Below are 20,415 nucleotides of genomic sequence, written 5' to 3' on the forward strand. Positions count from 1 at the left end.
AATAACCACAGTCAAAAGAGATCCTGGAGATAAAGCATCAACAAATGGTTTTCACAATCACCTGACGATGAATGTAAGCTAGCAACGGAACGGAAAAATGCTGCATACTGAGTGATGTTGCATTCTCAAAGGACGTGGGCACGCCCGGAGACTTCTCACCAACTCCGGCGAGAGGAGAAACAACTTCACAGACGGAAAAAGGAAGCTTGGGAGAACCAACAGGTCTGTGACCTCGGAAAGTACAGGGAGCAACCGCACCAGGCGCGGAAGTTTTACCAACAAGTCAGCAGGATGCAGCCTTACACACCTCGATGTTCATCCTGTCGAGACAAAGAGGGAAATCTGATTTTCGACAGAGTGGGCATATTGGAACAATGGGTTGAGTACTTTGATGAACTACTGAACAACCAGAACATCGACGAGTTTCAGGTTCCGCCAACTGAAGACGACGGACAAATACTGCCACCACCAAGTATGGAAGAAACAGTCCGTGCAATTCATCGGCTTAAAAATCATAAATCGCCAGGAGCCGATGGAATTACACCCGAATTGGTTAAATATGGAGGCCACCAATTACCCCAAGCGGTTCATCAACTTGTGTTGAAGGTGTGGGGCAGCGAATCAATGCCTGACAATTACCTGTCTCATACTAAGAAAGTGAGATATCACGCAGTGCAGCAATTATATATCTTCCTAGGCCGAATAGCCCCATACGCTCAGAACTTCATTAGCCCATACCAAAAAGGCTTCACTCCAAGCAAATCAGCAACAGATCAGATTTTCTCTGTGCGATGGAAAAACTGTTGGAATATGGACATCAGTTGCACCATCTTTTGATCGACTTTAAATCTGTCTATGATAGCATAGCCAGGGTAAAACTGTACACGGCCATGAGAGAATTCGGTATCCCGACGAAATTGACAAGACTGACTAGGCTAACCCTGACCAATATGCGAGGTCAGACAAAAGCAGCAGGATCACTCTCAAGACCATTCGACTTCAACAATGGTCTACGACAAGGGGACTTGGCCCTGGAGAAAGTGATCCGTGATGCCGATGCAAATGCGAGGGGTACGATCCTCTTTAAGTCCACCCAACTACTGGCCTACGCTGATGGCATTGACATCATGGGAAGAGCGACCCGAGACGTACCAACTGTCTTCATCCAGATCATGGGCTGCTGGCCATGTATTCCTTAGAGACTTGGGTTCTTAGCAAGAAAAATTTCGGACTCTTGGTCGTGTCCGAAAGAGAGGATGGTCCAGCCCGGAAAGTCTATAAGGGCAATATCTATGGTAGAAAAAGAGGACGAGGCGGACCCTGCCTGAGATGGAGCGTAGGTCAGGATGCCAGACAGCGTTTAGGGATATCGAATTGGTGAAGCTCAGGGCCCTTATTAAGGCAGGCCTAAACGGGATACCGGTTGTTGCGCCGTTGATGATGATATGTATATGCTAATAAAACTTGCGGTTAGTAACTAATGCGTTAGATCAATTTAGATGTGCACATACGAGTATATGCATCGTCATGCATTAATATGCAATGTTTGTTGTTGACTTCTTTTCTATGCGGTGACCGAACTGTGCGGTCAACCAGTAATTGACATACCTTTTAAGGATTTCGGAGCTGGAAGGAGAGGAGAGAGATGGGGCGGTAAATCATAGCTAGAGAAGACTATCTATTTTTGAGAATAGTGACAATAAGGCTTCTTTCCAAAAATCAGGAAAGTAGCGTTCGTAGAGACATTTATTGAAAATTATACACAGAGGGAGGGAAATGTATTGTTTACAGTTAACAAGGAAGAGGTTAGGAAGCCCATCGGAACCAGGTCCGACAATGGTGTCAAGATTATCACTGAGAAATGCAACCAAGGAAGGGACAAGAAGAGGAATGGCGAGAGATTCGATGCATTCTGTACCTAGAAGGGGCGTAGAGGGTGCAGTTGTCGAAGAAGTAGGAAGGGCTGTTGTTGGCAGTTGGCAATGGAGTCAGCAAAATTGATGGAAGAAGGGGAAGATTGGGTGGTACGGTACGGTTTCAAATCACCACGAGCAAGGACTGGACGTCGAAACACTCAATAAGTATCTGCTATGCAATTTTTTAACCATCGACCTCACAGTAGAGTGTATAGCTTTGGAATGAGCAAGGTCGGCGTCATTCTTAGAAACCTTCACCGAGGTAAACCAAATTAGGTAAAAACGCAGACAAATAGGTGAAGAAAGGAGATAATAAGAAAGAAGATTGAAAATTATGTCACAAAATTTGCTAAGAGCTTGATTACACGTTGAGTTAGATAATACGACCGCAGTGCCTCAGTAGTGGGAACCTTGGCTACTGTGGCATCTAATGTTACAAGCGTACGGGAGGAACTTGAACTGGCTCCAGTGATGGATCCGTTCAGAAGGAGCTCAATTTTTCGCAGATCCCCTCCCACACGGGCACAAGCCCCCACGATCGTTACCCCCAGTGGGAAGCATATAGCGGGAGTCTTCGATGGGGAAGAATCACTGACGCCGATTTACCCGAGCGATGTTTTGGGCAATGATCAGTCTGGAGCTGCCTTTACTGCCCTCGGTAAAAAGATCATGGAGCTGTGTGCGTTTATAAAGGAGCGCAGGAACATTCACCAAAATATAAGGACCATGATAAGAGGCATCCGTTTGACGTACGGCAAGGCCCAGGATGAACGAGTAGGGAAGTCGCCGATTGGAAAAGTGAACCAGGTAACTCAAGTAACGCCGGTTCAAAACACAAAAGGGGAGAAACCGGGGAAGAGGCTGCGCAAGAAGCTGAATGACTCAACAGGCCAGCAAACCCCGAAAAGAAAAAAGGACTCAACTCCCAAAAAGGCGGAGTTCATGTAAAGTACGTCTGAGGCTGCCAGTGAAAATACTGCAGTGGCTACCTCGAGAAAAGGGATCGAACCTTCAAAGGCGGATGCGGAAGCTTGGAGGAAGGTAGAACCGCGGAAAAGAAATTATCGGAGGAAGATTAGACCGGAGGTGATTTTCATTTCCAAACGGGGCGAAGGGTCATACGCCGACATTCTCAGGAAAGTGGAGGCAGACCCCGAACTCACCAATTTGGGAGACAACGTCAGCCGCATTAGAAATCCAAGGATGTAACCGCGGACAAATTCTTAAGCCAAATCGGGAAGACCTTAGGGCAGGAAGCCGACATAAGAGCGAGCAGGCCGGAGATCACTATAATCTGCAAAGATATAGATGAAATTACGACGAAGGAGGAGGTTCGCGAAGCGTTGGAGAAACAGTTCGATCTTGTCGGACTACAAGAGTCAGTGGTGAAAACGCTAAGGAAAGCCTATGGGGGAACACAAACCGCCATCATCAGCCTACCAGTGGAGAACGCACTCAAACTGTTAGCAGCAGGGAGAGTGAGAATAGGCTGGGTTATGTGACGCCTTAGGGAACAGGTGGCGTTAAAACGATGCTTTAGATGCCTTGGCTTTGGTCACATTGCGAAGTCATGCACTAACCCAAATGACAGGTCAAAGCAATGCAGGAGATGCGGAGTGGAAGGCCACATCAGCAAGGACTGCGGAGCTGACCCAAATTGTCTACTGTGCAAAGGAAAGGAGGGTGTGGACCATCGGCACATTGCGGGCAGCAGCAGGTGCCCGGAATACAGTAGAGCCCTTAACACAAATCGCAGATGAGGTTGATACAAATCAACCACTGCGAGGCGGCGCAAGATCTACTCGCGCAAACCATCCGCGAGAAAAACATCGATGTGGCCATACTAAGTGAACCATACCGAAACCGCGGTGGTAGCGTTTGGGTCAAAGACCAAACGGGCGAAGCAGCGCTGTGGACTTGTGGAGAACAAGCCTTCCAGGAAATAATGGAGCACCCGGAGGAAGGCTTCATCAGAGCGAAGGTGAAGGGCATCCACATCTACAGCTGCTATGCTCCACCCAGCGCTACACTCGTCGAGTATGAGCGGATGCTTGCTGCTCTTGTTTTGGATGCAAGAGGACGTTGGCCGATCATAATAGGAGGCGATTTCAATGCGTGGGCTCTTGAATGGGGCAGCCGGATAACTAATGTCAGGGGACGTGTTCTCCTCCAAGCATTCGCGGAGCTGGACGTGGTACTGGCGAATGTTGGGTCTTCGTACACTTTCCGGGGGAGGGGCCTGGGGTCTATAGTGGACCTGACATACGTGAGTGCCACTTTAGCCAGTAGAATCGCTTGGCATGTCAGTGAGGACTATACTCACAGCGACCACCAGGCAATCTGCATAGAGATCAAGGGCGGCTCGAGCTCGAAAAAGAGTTTTCGCAGAATGCCGGGTGGTATGCTTGGCTGGACAGTGAAAGTTTTCGAGGGGGACACGTTTTCCGCGGTGCTCAAATCCGACATATCCCTGAATGGTACGGCTGGAGAGAGTGGCCGCCTAAAGGAAGCCATTCGGAGGAGCAAAAAGAACTGCTTCAAACAGCTGTGCGACCATGCTGACATAAACCCTTGGGGCGAGCTTAGTGGTGATGAAGAGGCTGCGGAAATCACCCCAGGTGACCTGTCCGCGCCTCCTGAAACAGATTGTTACCACTCTGTTCCCTCACCACGAAAATAGGGGAAGGCAGATTTTTGTCCAGCTAGGTTCGGTGACAACAAGGCCCCAGGTTTGGATGGCATCCCCAACCGAACTTTGAAACTGGCAGTGAAGACTAGGCCCGAAATTTTCGCCAACACCTTCGAGGCGTGCCTAAAAGAAGGAATATTCCCTGGCCAGTGGAAAAAGCAAAAGTTGGTGTTGCTTCCGAAGCCTGGCAAGCCACCTGGAAACCCAGCGTCTTATCGTCCTATCTGGCTGTTGGATACAATGGGGAAGATGATGGAGAGAGTCATCTACAACAGACTCCTGCCCATCGTCGAAGCCAACAATGGTTTGTCGGAACGCCAGTTTGGTTTCCGACGCGCCCACTCTACGGTGGACGCAATTGGCATGGTGGTAAACCTGGCAAAAGGTGCACTGATTTCTGGCGGCTGCTGTGTCGTGGTGGCGTTGGATGTCAAAAACGCATTCAACTCGGCCAACTGGAATATAATTAAACGGGCGTTGGCTGACATAGGTATCCCCGGATACTTAGCGAATTTGGTGGAAAATTTCCTCTCAGAGAGGACTCTCTGGTACGGGACGGATGAGGGCCCCAAACAGTACATTGTCACAGCCGGGGTACCACAGGGATCGGTACTTGGTCCCCTGTTGTGGAATATCATGTATAATGGGGTGCTTGCTCTTCCCGTCCCAGAGGGGACTACGATTGTCGGCTTTGCTTATGACCTAGCTGTGGTTGTTGCAGCAAAACACCCAGAAGATGTGGAGGTTCGCGCGACGGAAACAGTGAGAGCGGTAAAATCCTGGCTAGAAAAGGCCGGGCTGACCTTGGCGGACGCGAAAACGGAAGCGGTTTTAATAACGAAACGTAGGAAAAATAACACTGTAAAAATGGAGGTCGGTGGACATACGGTCGTATCAAAGCCGACTATCAAATACCTTGGGGTAATAATTGACACCAAATTGAGTTTTAGGGAACACTTAGAGTATGCATGCCAAAATGCAGCCAGTGCCACCACGGCACTTGCAAAAATGTTGCCAAATATTGGTGGGCCGAAACATTGCCGGAGGTTGGTGCTAGCCGGAGTGGTGCGCTCTATCCTGCTCTACTCGTCGCCCGTGTGGGCAGAGGCGCTTCCAAACTCTCAGAGGCGGAAGTAGGTGAACTCGGTTTACCGTCGGATGGCTCTGAGGGTTTGCAGTGCTCTTAGAACCACATCAGATGAGGCAGTATTGGTGGTGGCAGGCATGATCCCGGTTGACATTCTGGCCAAAGAAATGAGTGTCCTGTACAATGCAAGACATATGGAGGGGCATGCACAGCGTAGAAATGCGGCAAGGTCAGAGTTGCTTGATCTCTGGCAACGCAGATAGGACGAGTCTACGAAAGGTCGGTGGACGCACAGGCTCATTCCCAACATTAGGGTGTGGCTTGAGCGAAAACATGGGGAGACCAACTACCACATTACCCAGTTCCTCACGGGACACGGTGGTTGCTACAGGCAGTATCTGCACCGCTTTGGGTTGGATGATTCTCCGAATTGTCCCAGATGCGATGGTATATCGGAGGATCCAGAGCATGTGATGTTTCGCTGCCACGATTTGCGATGGAGAGAAGGAGCTTAAACCAGGTGCTGGGCAGGAGCGGGACCCTGGAGAGCTTGGTTACTGAGATGCTGGAGTCCGAGGAGAAATGGCTTGCGGTTGGCTCCGCAATCATCCAAATGCAGGAGGAGTTGCTGAAAGAACAAAGAAGGAGGGAAGCTGCAAATAGGAGAAGGATGAGTGCCTAAGAGCAAACCTACCCCGCGAAGTAATACCTGAATGGTGGTCCCGCGGGGCTGGGGCTGGAGAGACCGGGGGTGGTTTTTAGTGAGTGTGAATCCGACACGCGCCCGCTGTAGAGATGTGTCTTTCTGCGGCGGATGTGTCTTTCTAAGATTTTCCACCTCCGTGTACGCAAAAAAAAAAGAAAAAAAAAAGATAATACGTAGTTTATTGAGGCCAAGGACGAGTTGAGACCGTCAAATTTGACTTTTCGTGAAATGAACTTAGCTGATTTACGGGCGGTTTTGGAGTTTGAACGAAACAGTTCTCTTTGCAAAAGAAAAGATCGAGAGTGCTCTCGGTGGTGTTGAAGGACAAGTATTTATAAAAGAATATAATAGAAGGAGAAAGAGGGAGGTTGTTAGAAGGAATTGGAAAGCTTGAGTGATTAGGCCAGATGAACGGTGGTGGATGGTGCGACTTCTTCTCTGATAAGTTCACCGTCATTTAAGAATCAAGGTTATCTAGAAATTATAGCATTAATGCCGCCTTTAGAACACTGGGATTACCGTAAAACTGTCCAAAAGTTTCTCATAAACTCCTCACTGGGGTTTCCTCGAACAAAAAGCCTGAAAACTCCACATTATTCCATTTAAGTACTTTATGCGAAAAGTAAACAGTGCATATACCCAAGATCCATTTTAATCCAGGCAGTCTTATGCAAGTCACAAGTCTCGGCAATTTTTCTCAATTCTCTTCGGCCTCCCAATGGCGACGGTCCCATAGACCCATGGATTCTCTGTCTCCTCCGCTACTGCATTTTGTTTATCTCTCCGACCAACTGAACAAAAAAAAACTTTTTAATTAAAAAATACTTCACATCGTTGGGAAGGAAAAGTAAATACAACTTTTTCACTAAACTCCCAGATGATTACGCTCATTGCTCAGTGAATCCTCCGTCGAGCTCGTCTCCGTCGTCCTGAGCGAGTCTGAGCGTACGTTCTATAAATTCTATTTTGCCGGCTTCAAGTCACTTCACAATGGCCAATTTCAGCAATTTATCGCCTTGTTCCCGCTTGGATGTGTTATCACGAGAAATATGCTCCATAGGTAGCTTGTTTGTGTACATTACTCTGCTTTTCCGCTCCTTGCGATGAGACAAACACTTGGTGATTTTTTGTCATTAATTTCACTCAGAGAAGAGAGAGAGAGAAATGTGGCGAAAGTAAGTTGAACCTATGTTGACCTAAGGGTGGTTATTTACTACTCTTCAGTCACCACTCACTTAAATATAAATGATTGGGGCTAATTGGATGTTGAGGCGATTGGTGGTGATCCTCGGGGTGATAGGAACAGGCACTTGGGAGTAATATGTTTGCCATGGCTGCTGTTGTCGGGAGAACCGTGTTACGTTTTAAGTTCCTATTCTCTCATAGTAAGTTACACGTAGGTACGATTTATGTTAAGTTTTTGATTAGCTGGGGCCCTGTGAGTTGGGGCTTAAGAAAACACTCCAAGTGTTCCCTGCTTGTCGTAAGAGAGGACTAAAAGGGATACAAATTTGTGGGCTAGCAACCTGCAAATTTTGAAACTTTACTGCTACCGAAACGTCAACAACGCAGTTTAGGTGGGGCTTCCTAAAGGTGACATTGCAATCGCGATGGGTGATCTGAATGTCAGGGTGGGATTTGATAACACCTTGCTAGGATACGTTATGGGGAAACACGGTCTTGGTGGCTGGAACGGTAATCGTAGGAGGTTCGTGGATTTCAACAACTTGCACCGCTTCCTCATGATTCAAGGCACATTGTTTGAGCAGAGAGCTTGCCGTAAGGTCAGATCTGATCGACCATTTCGCGATCAGCAGTGGATTTAGGAGTTGTCCGCTGGAGGTGGGTAACAAGAGAGGCGTTGATATCGGCCACGAAAGGAATCACCATCTGAGGGTCGCTTACGTTCGCTTGTGTGTTGCGTCCGCCACTTCTCGCAGGGTTGGGGAGCTGCGACCCACTTCAACATCGACCACATGTATTACCCAGCTGTCGTTTGACAGTGGGGGAGTGCATTCGATCGACATCAAAAGTGCTCTTTTCTCGGGTGCTACCCAGGTTGTCGACCACATCCCGTCAGAAGATGTGATTGACTGCGGAATCGCGGAGCGGATCGGGGTTGAAGATTCTACTGACCGTTGCGAGTGATGACGGACCGAGCGAAATCCGGCGTGACAAGAAAGAATTGGAATGGAAGATGTCATAGTTCGTAATGATTTCAGAAATGCATACCGCATGATGAACGAGCTTGCATGTGGTCGCACATCTTCCGATGATCCTGTGAAGAACGTTAACGGTCTACTTCTCATTCACGATGATCAACAACTGAAGAGGTGGAAAGAACACGTCATCGCAGTTCTCACATGTTGAAGTTCCTCCTCTTGGGGATGAAGTGGCTAGTCACCGTAACATGCGGATACGTACTCTTCCTCCAAGCAGAAGAGAAATCATTTGGGCCATCAATGTGCTACAACGGAGTAAACTCGGTGGCCAGAGTTATTTATCGCTGCTGGGATCCTCCTGCAATGAACATTTTGGAACAGTGCGCGGAGTTAAGATCTTCGCTCCATCTGCTCTTCATTGACTTCGAGAAAGCTTTCGATAGTGTGAACAAAGAGTACATCTGGAGTGCTCTACGCAGGAACGACATTGCGAAGAAATTAATAACTAATAATAAAAGGTATCATCATAGCGGCATATGATGGTGCAAAATGCACCGAGGCAAAATCTAGTAGGATTTTTAGGTCCAAAGTGAATTTCGGTAAGGTTGATCCTGTCTCCGATATTTTTTCCTTTTGTTATCGATGACCTTCTTCATTGTGCCTTGTTTGGTGGACGTTTTTCCTCAAACACCTCGACTACACTGATGGCATCTGTTTGCTTTCTCACCGGGTCATGGACCTTGGCCAAGTGGCTCTGGATTTAGAAAGAGACGCAAGCAGAGTTGGACTGACAATAAACACGAACAAAACCAAGGTTCTTAGTTTGAGTTAGTTCTTAGGAGAGTAGGAGAGAAGGGAGGGGCGCCAATTGCATTACGAGCTACACTGTTCAGTGGAATCCTGTGTCCCAAGATGTTCGACGGGTGGGTCGCCGCAACGGCACTTGGCGCAGAGCAGTAGAGAAGGAGTACGAACGTCTCGGGATTCGTGCTGACGCGCAATTGAGGTAACCGCGAAAGAGGGCGCGTAGTTGTGTTGGCGCACTTGACTCCAACAAGGGGTGACTATATTATGATTAGCTAAAAAGACTACCTCAACTTATTGCAATTGGATGGCTATTACATTTGTTTGGGCAACCCGACCTTCTCTGCATTTACTTTTTTATTTTTTTTTATTTTTTTATGTGTTCATTACATCGATCTTAACATTTTTGTAAGGAGACTTGAGAGAATTGCGCCCGCACTAAAATGTGAGAAGATTTAAAACTACTTACTTACGCTCATTTAGTCTAACTTAACCTAATATGATGACTTGAACAATATTTTCTACAATGAGCACATTTCCTGTGCTTATTCTCTATGTACTTCTACCAGACAAGGAGTGTCAAGGAGGGAGAGATGGGATTTAAGGATGGAACTCACTATTTGGTAAGGCCGAAGAAATTTGGCCTATGGAGTTATTTTACCCTCCTGGTGTGGTCTTCTAATGTTAGGATTTGGATGGTTTTCCTTTCTTTCGAAAAACCTTTTTGTAAGTGGTCTGACATTTGCTCGCCGCTACTTCGGCGTTCCGACCGCCATCTTTGGTCTCCCTGTCAGACAGTCCAGTGCAGTGTCTAATATCCGGCATTCCAAGGCCATACACTTTTCTATGTCTTCCGATGAACATGTGATCCACGTTTGGACTCCGTAACAGATGATTGTGTATCAGGGTTTTATATAGAGTCGGTGTGGTTTTGGTGCTTAGACCTGCCATCTTATGAAGAACAAAGTAAACTCTACACAGTGCATCGCGTACCTTACTCATAGCGAACTTAGGGTGATGATTGAAATTTAGGAATCGAATCTGACCTGCTCAAAGTGGTATTTCCGACTTTGAGCTTTAAGTGGTTTTCATTCCGGGTTATCTAGATATTCTCTGAAAAATGCAGACTTTTGTCTTTTCCTCGTTTATTTTTTATTTCCCATTTGTGGTAGTATTTGCAGAGAAGTACCAGGAACTTGTAGTACGAGGAACTCGTCTATCGCTTTAACTGCTTTTTGGGCCGGATTTCTCGCCAATTTTTCGGGATGAATTCTTTGATTTTTGATTGAACGAGGGTTCGCTTCTCTCGTGGAGGAGATACATTGAGCTGTCACTCAAAAGATTCCGCAAGACTGCCGTTTTTCCAGGGTCGCTGCCAATATGTTCCCTGCTCTTAGTCAGAATGAAGTTGCGGGATTTGTACTTTCCGGTTAGCCTATTTATGTCTTGGAACAAATTTGGCCCGAGATTGATATTTGCTCATTTGTGGGTCAGCTCTTTCTTACGGAAGTTCGCCACCATTTTCCGGATTAACATCCTCTGGCAGTTCGTTCCGGAGAGCAATGCTTTACATACAGCAATAACTCTATTTCCCTGTTGACCGAACATTCGCTTGAGATTTCTGCGCCAAATCTGGCGCCTAAATGGTTACCGCTACGTTAATTTCTTTATCTGACTTAAATTCATCCCAGTTGTCTGGGTGAAATATCTGACAGTTGTCATTACTCGTTTTTGCAGTACAGAGGTCGAAGACACTTTGAGTTCTACTACATATTGGTCGGACATACTTAGTAGGATTCTACAGGAGATCACCGGAAAGCTTTGTCTTGTTCCCTCAGACAGCAGGAAGTAGTCAAAAAAGGATTGACTAGAAGGTCTTGTTGGAAAATTCGTTAAAACCATCTCAAGGTTGGTTGGAGTTAACTCCCGCCTCGTCTGGGAAGGTGTGCCTCAAGTTGAAGTCGCTACTGAAAATGAAGTAGGTAGACTTTAACTTGCCCAAAACTTCCAGGTCTTGGCCCAGTTGCTCAGCGTGAGAACTGCATTTAATGTAGATGGAGACGCCTAAAATTCGTCTATTATTTGACGTTTTCACTATTACCGCCGCAGCGGAAAAGGCGATCAGGCTCTCGATAACGACTTCTTCAGATTTATAGTGTTTCTGATTAAAAGAGCAGTGTTGTGCCAGTTGAGCACTGTTCTTGCCCTTAAGATGGGTTTCCGAAACGCAGTGTGGCAGTGGCATGTTGGTTGTGTGAGATCGAAGATGCAGAGCTAAAAGTTACAATGGTGGGCCTTGAAGCAAGTACTTCAACCAATTCGCAGAAAGCGTTGGTTGGTGGATTTTGAACAGGTTCAACAGCCGCTTTTTTCGCAACCTTGCGGGCTTCAGCCTAAGAAACTGCGGGACTTGTCAACCTTTGTGACAGTTGTGTCACCGTCTGCTTGACATGGGAGAATTCTGTTGCTTTCCGATTTTTGACAGCCTCCTTTCTGACTACTATTTCTGTGTAGGCTCGGCACCCGCAGTAACTCGCATGGTGGCCAATTTGGCCGTAGTTGCAATAGTGCGGAACATCACTTCTTGGTCTCATGCATTCCCCGCGTGGATGACTTTTTGTGCACTTCACGCACCTGTGTATAAACATACAGTTTAGATCGATGTGCCTGAAGTTCTAGAAGTTAAGGCATTGCCCGTGTTCAACTGGCTTTGCCTTTTCAAAAGTTACTTTTGATGATGGATGCGCCTAATTTTTAGGACTTCAATGAGCTTTTGAGTGGGCTCGAATTTTTGACGACCGATCCCCATGAAACAGGCACAATCACTATCAGCGGCAGTGATCTGCCCAGAACTGAGCGATTTAAATACCTCGGGTCAACGCTATCAGCCAATGGAGAACTGCGTTATGAAATTGCTTCACGCATTAACGCAACCCGGATGAAGTGGCGTTCCACAACTAGTGTCCTTTGTGATCGACGTATCAACGAACGTCTCAAATCTAAAATTTACCGCAATGTCGTCCGTCCAGTCGCTCTCTATGGTTCTGAGTGTTGGCCGACCATAAAGGACAATGAACGGCGTCTTGCGGTAATGGAGACGAAGATGCTACGTTGGACTAGTGGCGTCACACGTTTAGATCACATCCGAAATGAGGATATCCGTGATCGTTATGGGGTTGCACCGATCGTGGAAAAGTTGCGAGAGAGGCGTCTTCGATGGTATGGTCACGCAATTCGTGCAAACGAGAATTCACTTGCCAAGATTGGTCTGAACATCGAAGTCGATGGTAAACGACCAAAAGGCAGACCTAAGCAACGGTGGCTTGATACGCTGGATGGGGATTTGAAAGCCTCGAGATTGCTTCCAGATCAGGCATTCGATAGAGCCAAATGGCGAAGCCGATCACGACGAGCCGACCCCGCTTGTGAACGGGACACAGTCTTCAGCCTGATATCCGTCAGAATATAGACTGAGTCTGTTTTCGTTAATTAAGGACTGCGTCCTTAACGAAAAAGGGGTACTCGTTGTGGCGTTCAGCTGTAGCTGTAGAAGAGCGAAAATCATTCCATGGTCCTCGACGAACTCCGCGAATATGAGGATCCTATCTGCCCTCATGTTTTTAGGGTAGCTTTCAATCCCTTTTGCTTCAAAACCCGTTGAAGTCGTGGTACATTCAAATTACACCCGGTGATATCTTCCTTTGTACTTTTCTGGACTGTAGGTTGGTTTGAATTGGACTAGGAAGGAGATGCCTGTGGAGCACTTACATGCTTAGCACTACCCTGCTGCTCAGGTGTTTTTCTGCGAGCCGCTGCAAAAGTCGAATGGATTCGTTGTTTTATCCTTGTTTAAAGCTACTTCCAAGGACATGTCTTCTGTTGCTGCATTTTTCTACGTTAATGTTGGCTGATGCCGCTTTTTGCTGGTGTTGTTCTGGATGGTGATGCTCTTCATGCTGGTGACACTGCTGTTCCGGTTGAACCTCATCTTTTCTCATACCTTGCAACCTCTCTTGCAGTGGAAGGGTAAGTGTCTGCAGGTACTCAAGCTTGTTCGCCATGAACGCCGTTTGCTCCTTCTTGAATTTGGCTTAGGAGGCCCGAGTTCCCATCCAACTACCTGTGGGGCCTCCTCCGCCTATAGGCTTCATCTTTTGTCTCTTGGCGGACATCCTGCCCTCAATCCCGTCCTGGTGTTACCAAATGGCTGCTGGCTGCTCCTCGGATTCCGCTTCACTTTTCATTTTCACTTTGAATTTGCAAATAAGGATGTGTCGGGGCATAATATGATAGTTCTTCAAGGACGCAATGCGACCTTCCCTTAACAGAATAATAAGGACGTATCGTATTCAGTTTTGTAAGACCTACTACTTAGAATTATTTCCATGACATAAACGAAAGACTCACTCTGAACGGCGAACTCATTTAGAGAAAAAGTGGGCCACTCCGGAGAAAAGCTGAGCTAATATAAGTTGAATTGCGAGGAAGAAAATGGTCTTGTTTTGAGAACAACGCTCCTTCCTTCCTGTTTGGGATATCAAGCATTCTGTACCTCGAATATCTGTGGAATGATTTGATTAGTCTCAGAATAGCGAATAATATGTTATGCTCGTTTTCTGCAATAAGAATTCCTATCTTCTCGTCCCGACGATCTAAATATATGTACGTCGTGCCCGATTCCCTTGATCTGGATAGTGGATGGATGAAAATTCCTTTCTACGCAATATGATAACATTCATCCGAAAAACGTATCTTGCCAAATATGATTTGCAAATTAAAGCTATTCTGACTGGAATTTGAATTGCAAATTCTTCTCGAGGGAAAAATGATAAGCTACGATATTCGAGGTATTCGGGGAAAAAATAAAAAAAGATTTGAGAACGAGACGAATTTTAAAGGAGTAGAGATAGACATTAATTGATTGGCATATTTGAAATTTAAATGCAAGAATTTTCCTTCGTGATTATACTGAAAGAACCATACCCCAGTGCTTCCAAAGGAGAATTCCTTAGCGATTTGAAGAGGCGAAGGAACTAGCAACTGCGCTGGGGGCGAAATGTTCCACATTCCTGTGACGTCCTTGTCGGTATTTTAAGAGTTGCGACATTCGGTTTCGTTCTCTTATTACCAGCTCATAAATGTAACATCATTAAAACCGTGTTGAATTCTTGCGGAGACCGAAGGTGGACACTATTTCTGACATTTTGAACTCGCCAACTCTTTAACAAGTTATCCCTAATTAAAGCGAGTTTTTTTATCTCTAAGTTCAACCTTATTTTCAACCTTACTCCCGGAAGGCGAGGGATAGGGGCAATGAAAGCCAGGAGAAAGGAGGTCCTTCCTCTTAACTCCGTTGAAGAGTTACCTCAGTCATCCTTGAAGAGGGTAGGGTTTAATTTTGAGCCCCAGTTTCGCAGAGGGTAGAGAGAGTTTGAAGCAAAAAACTCTCCAATCCCACTGAAGTTTACGCACCTTCCTTCAAACCGGATATAAATTGTCATCCAACCCTGATGCATGCTCAAACGGCAATCCTTCCTTCTGCTCATCAAGCCGTGTACGCGCACCACTTTGCAAGCAAATTTCAGAACAGCCCACTTGCCTTGCCGATCAATTTAATTGGCTTCATGTTCTCTGTCCGTCGTTTTACCTAAATGTTAGGGATTTAAGAACCCAGCTGGGGGTCTTCAATTCATTCGTACTTTCTCAGTAACATCATGACATCTGTATTTCCGAAACCTTGCTTGACTATAAAATATTACACTTCGAGTTCCGCAGTATTGCCTTTCATACCCCTTTCTTAATTGAGTTCCTTATTGGCACTCTCGACACCAGTGTCGGTTCTGGTCCCGATGGATTTCTTAAATTCTTTCTTGTTAACTGTAAATAATACATTTCCCTCCCTCTGTGTATAATCTTCAGCGACAGTCTCAAACCATGCTACTTTCCCAATTTTTGAAAAGAGGCCCTTACTTATCTCTATGCTCAAAAGTCGAGACCTTGCTCTAGCTGCTCCAAGAGATACGTCAATGACCGCACACTCGGTCAGCTCATAGTAAAAGTGCAGCATGGTTTCGTGAATTATCGATCTACTGCTTCAAACCTTCTGGTCTTTATCAACTTCATTGCTAAATACCCTTAATTCACGACAACAGGTACACGCTATTTACACTAAAATATTTGATACCATTCACCACAATATTCTCCTATAGCTCTGGCTCCTACCCATCAAACCGCTCCTACAGAATTTGTTTTCATGGTTACTCAGTCCGCTCCTTCTCTCCTTCTTCTGGTCTTTCCCAAGGCTTTATATTTGGCCCCTACTATTCCTATTTTTTCTTAACGACCTCTCTTCTTCTCCATCCCCACTTGTCAGCCTTTGTTTTACGCCGACAACCCTCTGCTCTCCGCTGGACTGTATTCTGGTGCAGTTCAACCAAAATCAAATTCCACTGGGTGTGCTATTCGCTTAAACCCTCCCACACATCGTTTTTCTAGCCTCTTGATGGGCAACCGCTATAACTACTGATCTCCTTTCAAGACCTGGATGCTGTCTACAAGGACGAATTTCGTTTCAGTTTCCACTTCGATGACATCATCCATCGCTCTTTCAAAGTGTCTGGTTTTATCCTACTTTTTTTAACCCAACCCACACTCCATTCTCTAGAAGGGGCTGACGATTTCGTCCCTACTGCAGAATAAGTTGCCAAGGAAGAAATATTCAGATTATCTGAGTTGATATACAAATTTCATAGTGGAATCACAAACTCACCAGAGAGACCCTCCGCTATCTATTCCAACACCAAAAAACTAGTCTATTAAGGCTCGGCAAAACTATAATGCATACCATTCAAACTAGTGGCTGACTAAGCTCCGCTCAGATGGCTCATGAATCAGATAGATTGTCCAAATGGGCATTGAAGATTCAGCGATTTCTGTTCCTTTATGTGATCGTGAATGTGGTTCTACCAGCCTACACTACCAGAGCATTACTTTATTGAGATTCGGATGATAATGTTACGTGTAATTCCTTAAAATAAGGAATTTGGTGTCACAAGCTGCTAAAACCACGACTATGGTGTCAACAGCAAGGGCAAAATTCAGCGGCTCAAATCTTCAGAGCCAGACCGTTGGATTCATGAAGGAAAGCACTTCTATTCCCAGTAAATAGAGATTCTTTGAGGTCCTCAAAGAATAGTTTACTTATTGTCTGTAGGCTTGCTCTAGCTACAGCTGGGCAATCGCCAAGGAAGTGCCTGAGAGTTTTTCCTTCCTCTCTGCAGCTTCAACACTGCGATTTGTAGGGTTACGCCGTAATTTTGTATGCATTCGCACATGTGGTATAAGAGCTATTTCGATCGGGTCTTATTATATACGGGCCAAATCGTCCCTGACTTCGTGCAGTTGCTGAGAATTCGTCATCTGAAGTCAGCGGCTGCTAAGTATTACGAGTAGATTCCTCTCTTGACAATCACCAGCGGAACACAGACTGTCCCCACTGACTGGTAAGAACAGAGCCCTGCCTGCCCATCTCTAAGTTCCTATGACCAGGAACACAGAGGAGAGAGACTTTGACCGTACCAACAAAATTCTTCAGCGCGTTTCTGCAGTGCCTCACCAGATTGGAGGATGTCGCTATTCTATACAAGGCCTTAATGGCCGTTCGGGTGTCGATCCTGATGGCTATGTTACGCTAGGGGTTCGGATCATGCTCAATCATTGGCAGGCTTCTAGCATCACGATTACTTTTGTATGCAATACTCTGTCGAATCCTGGGAGACTGTGTGTATTCGAAAAAAACTAGCGCATCGGGTCCACAGACCATTTTGATCCGTCGGTAAAGAATGCTGTCATAACCTTGCAAAATGTCGGTCTTCCACTATACCCTAGTTGGAAAGTCCATAGCAAAGTGCCTTGTGAAGCCCGGCTTGCGTGTGATGTAGTTTGTAGGGAACGCCCAGAATTCTCGGGGTAGTTTGTCTCGGATGTTACTATCGCCGTAGGGTTCCCCGACCAACATCCGGACTCATGTAGTTTGAGAGCATTGTACGCAATAGCGGCTTAGGGCTGCATTCAGAGTATTTGCCGGACAGGGCTATAAAGCCCTGGTCGCACCGAAACACGCGATCTTTTGAATCCTATTATACTTCATTCTATTGTAATTTTTGCTCAGTCCCTGCCACCACTCAACAGAGTCGTACGTTAGGACGGGATGAACCAAGACTATGTATCCTGAGAATCATCCTACTTGTGTAGGCCCTCTTGGAGGCGTACAAACTATACAGAGCTTGTTAACCCTCAGTTCTATGTTTAATCTCTTGTTGAACTTCATCATCATCAACGGCGCAACAACCGGTATCCGGTCTAGGCCTGCCTTAAAAAGGAACTCCAGACATCCTGATTTTGCGCCGAGGTCCACCAATTCGATTGTTGTTGAACTTACGATTCAGAATTACACCCAGATACGTTACATTGGAGAAGAGCACCAATCTTTGTTAATTTAGTCGCGCAGGTGAAATTCGGGTACCCTTGGCTTGGTTACTCCGTTTGATTGAATTTATAAGTCTGCATCTTGCAGCCCGTCCGAATAACTGAGTGGTTAGAACACAAGCCTGTTGTACGGAAGGTCGCAGTTTAAATGTCACTGGTGGAAGTGGGTTTGTATCGGGATTTGACGACGGATACCAGTTGACTCAGCTGTGAATGAGTACCTGAGTCAAATCAGGGTAATAATCTCTGGCGAGCGCCATGCCTCCTACAGTATCGTTACGGTCTTGAATGAAGTGCTCTAACACACTTCGAGGCCCTGATTCAATATGGATTGTTGCCCCAACGATAAAAAACGAATAATAATATATTATTTTACAGCCAACAGACATCCCTTTCCCAACGTTCCTTCCATAGTTTAACGCAGGAGGGAACGTGCCTAAAACCAATACAACCAAGTCGTCACTCTGTTGCTGGCCAATATGCGTAGAATTTCGTCTGTTACCATCATCCAGAGCACCGGTCAAGTTGCTACCTCCCACATCATACTGGATTATCTTCGTTCTTAGAATATTATACAATTGTATTTTGGTTGACGCTTCCTTGATGCTTGTCCTGTAGCGACCACGCAAGTGTTCTAATTACCTCATAAAGAGCCGCTTCTGTGAATTTGTTTTTGAGGTAGGCGTGTTGAGACCTCGATATGAGTTTTTTCTCCACAATTGTTCCTAAAATGATGTACAGGGTGCGCTATAGGTTCTGTAAAACGAAGAAATCAGGAGTCAAAAGTCCTTCGTAGACTCATGGAGACTCGTTCCGCTTTAATCCGCGTCTACAAGAATGTGGTATCTCGCCAGAGCACAACTGTTTCTGTAGCATGACTGGCATTATAGCATCTGGGCCCGGAGATTTATATGCGGAGAAGCAGTTTATAGCTCCGCCGATGTCGTCCTCGATAATTACCGATTTGATAGTCACATACGACTGGGGCTATATACCATCGAACAGGCCTCCTCGCTGCCGGGGAAGTTCGTCTGAACTAGCAGCTGCAGGGTTCTGCCAGAAAATTCCGCCGGAGAGTCTTCCGAATTTTTAAGAATCCTTTCTTATATTCCTATGTTCCCTGGATAGAATGTTACTGGGTTTCGCAGATTCGCTGGTGTTTTCAATCTTCTGAGAATAGTCTAACCAGGACCGCTTCTTGACAGTGTTTACGACCAACTTGTAACCTTCCGGTAGCCTTTGATTGGCTGCTAATATTTGTGCCTATAACAAATGTTAAAAACCTCCCAGGCCAGCTTTCTGAGGTTAGGCAAATCTTTATTCCACCAGGTGGCAAGGTCTTCTTGCTGTATTTAGCAGGGCACGATTGTCTTTTTCAGAGCGTCGACCAATGTTACTAATTTAGGCATCGGAGAGCTTGTTCCTGATAACTTGACCAAACTTCCTCCAGTCGTTGCTCCTGGGGTCTCAGAAAGGATTGGAGACCTCTGCGACGACATCTAAACTGAAAAGTATCCAGATGAGATCTGAGGATGATCTCTGGTCAGACAAACTCCAGTTCTTCGCTCTAAAAGTCACATTGTTGGTTAGTAGGGCGATATTATGGACTTCCCCCAACCGTAACAATTCTCTTGTTGGGGAAATTGTATGTTGATGCCTCTGTTACACACTGATAGATTTGTGTTGCATTCTTGACTTCGAACTGCACTTTAAAATCCGCTTTTCCAGTGCCTCCGGGCCCCTTCGTTTATGAGGGGTAACCTAGGGTTCCTCGTTCATGGGAATCCTGGGCTGTCGACGGCGCAAAGATTGATTGAGCGTGTCCTTATACATGTGAACGTTTGACAATGAGATGCGAGCGACCGGTCTCCTTCCGCCTCGCTCCCGAGGTTTCTTGTTGTTGGTTACAGCACAGCGGTTATATGGCTGGCATAGGTTATACTGTCATCGACGACTGCTACTTTCTGGTTGGGTGCGAGAAGCTCGTCCTCCGATGATGCACCTGGTTTCACCACTTCTGCTTTTTTGAGTCCATGTTTTGATCCCGCGATCCACTCTAGGCCCTTTCGAAGACGGTTTTTAACAGCCACCGTGAGAAGGTAGTGTGAGGACTGGTAGAATTATGGAACCTTAACCTAAAGTATAATCAGACCGGACCAGTATATTGTAAAATCCCCGGTCACTATAAAATCCTGCCCATTTCTTTGGTTTGCAGCAAACGGGTTTTAGATTAGCTCATGTTGGAGTCAATGCTGTACTGCTCGTACTGATTTTAAGTTAGTTAAGAAATTGAAAGAAAATACACTTCCTCGAGCTAAGGTCGTATAAGGTCCATTGTGTTGTTTCTAGGTACGTTTATTCAGACATTTTTCTGTCCACCTCATTCGTAGGTTTTTGAAAATCGGAGGGCATCTCCTAAGAGTGTGCAGATTCGTATTTATGTTAAAAAATACCTTTCCGAACTACTTAGGTCTTAATTCTGTAAAACCCGGACCACTGTATATGAAGTACAGGATCATTTCTTCTTTATAGAGGGCTTTATATACTCGAGTCTATCACCGCTA

General features: G+C 45.9%; 1 protein-coding gene across 1 annotated transcript in view; it reads left to right on the forward strand.

Moving 5' to 3' along the window:
* Window positions 1–20,415, forward strand: part of LOC119658931 (furin-like protease 1) — a 712,092-nt gene that overhangs the window by 133,935 nt on the left and 557,742 nt on the right. The window lies entirely within an intron of this gene.

Source organism: Hermetia illucens, chromosome 6 (genome assembly GCF_905115235.1).
Source record: "Hermetia illucens chromosome 6, iHerIll2.2.curated.20191125, whole genome shotgun sequence".
In the NCBI taxonomy this organism is placed as follows: domain Eukaryota; kingdom Metazoa; phylum Arthropoda; class Insecta; order Diptera; family Stratiomyidae; genus Hermetia; species Hermetia illucens.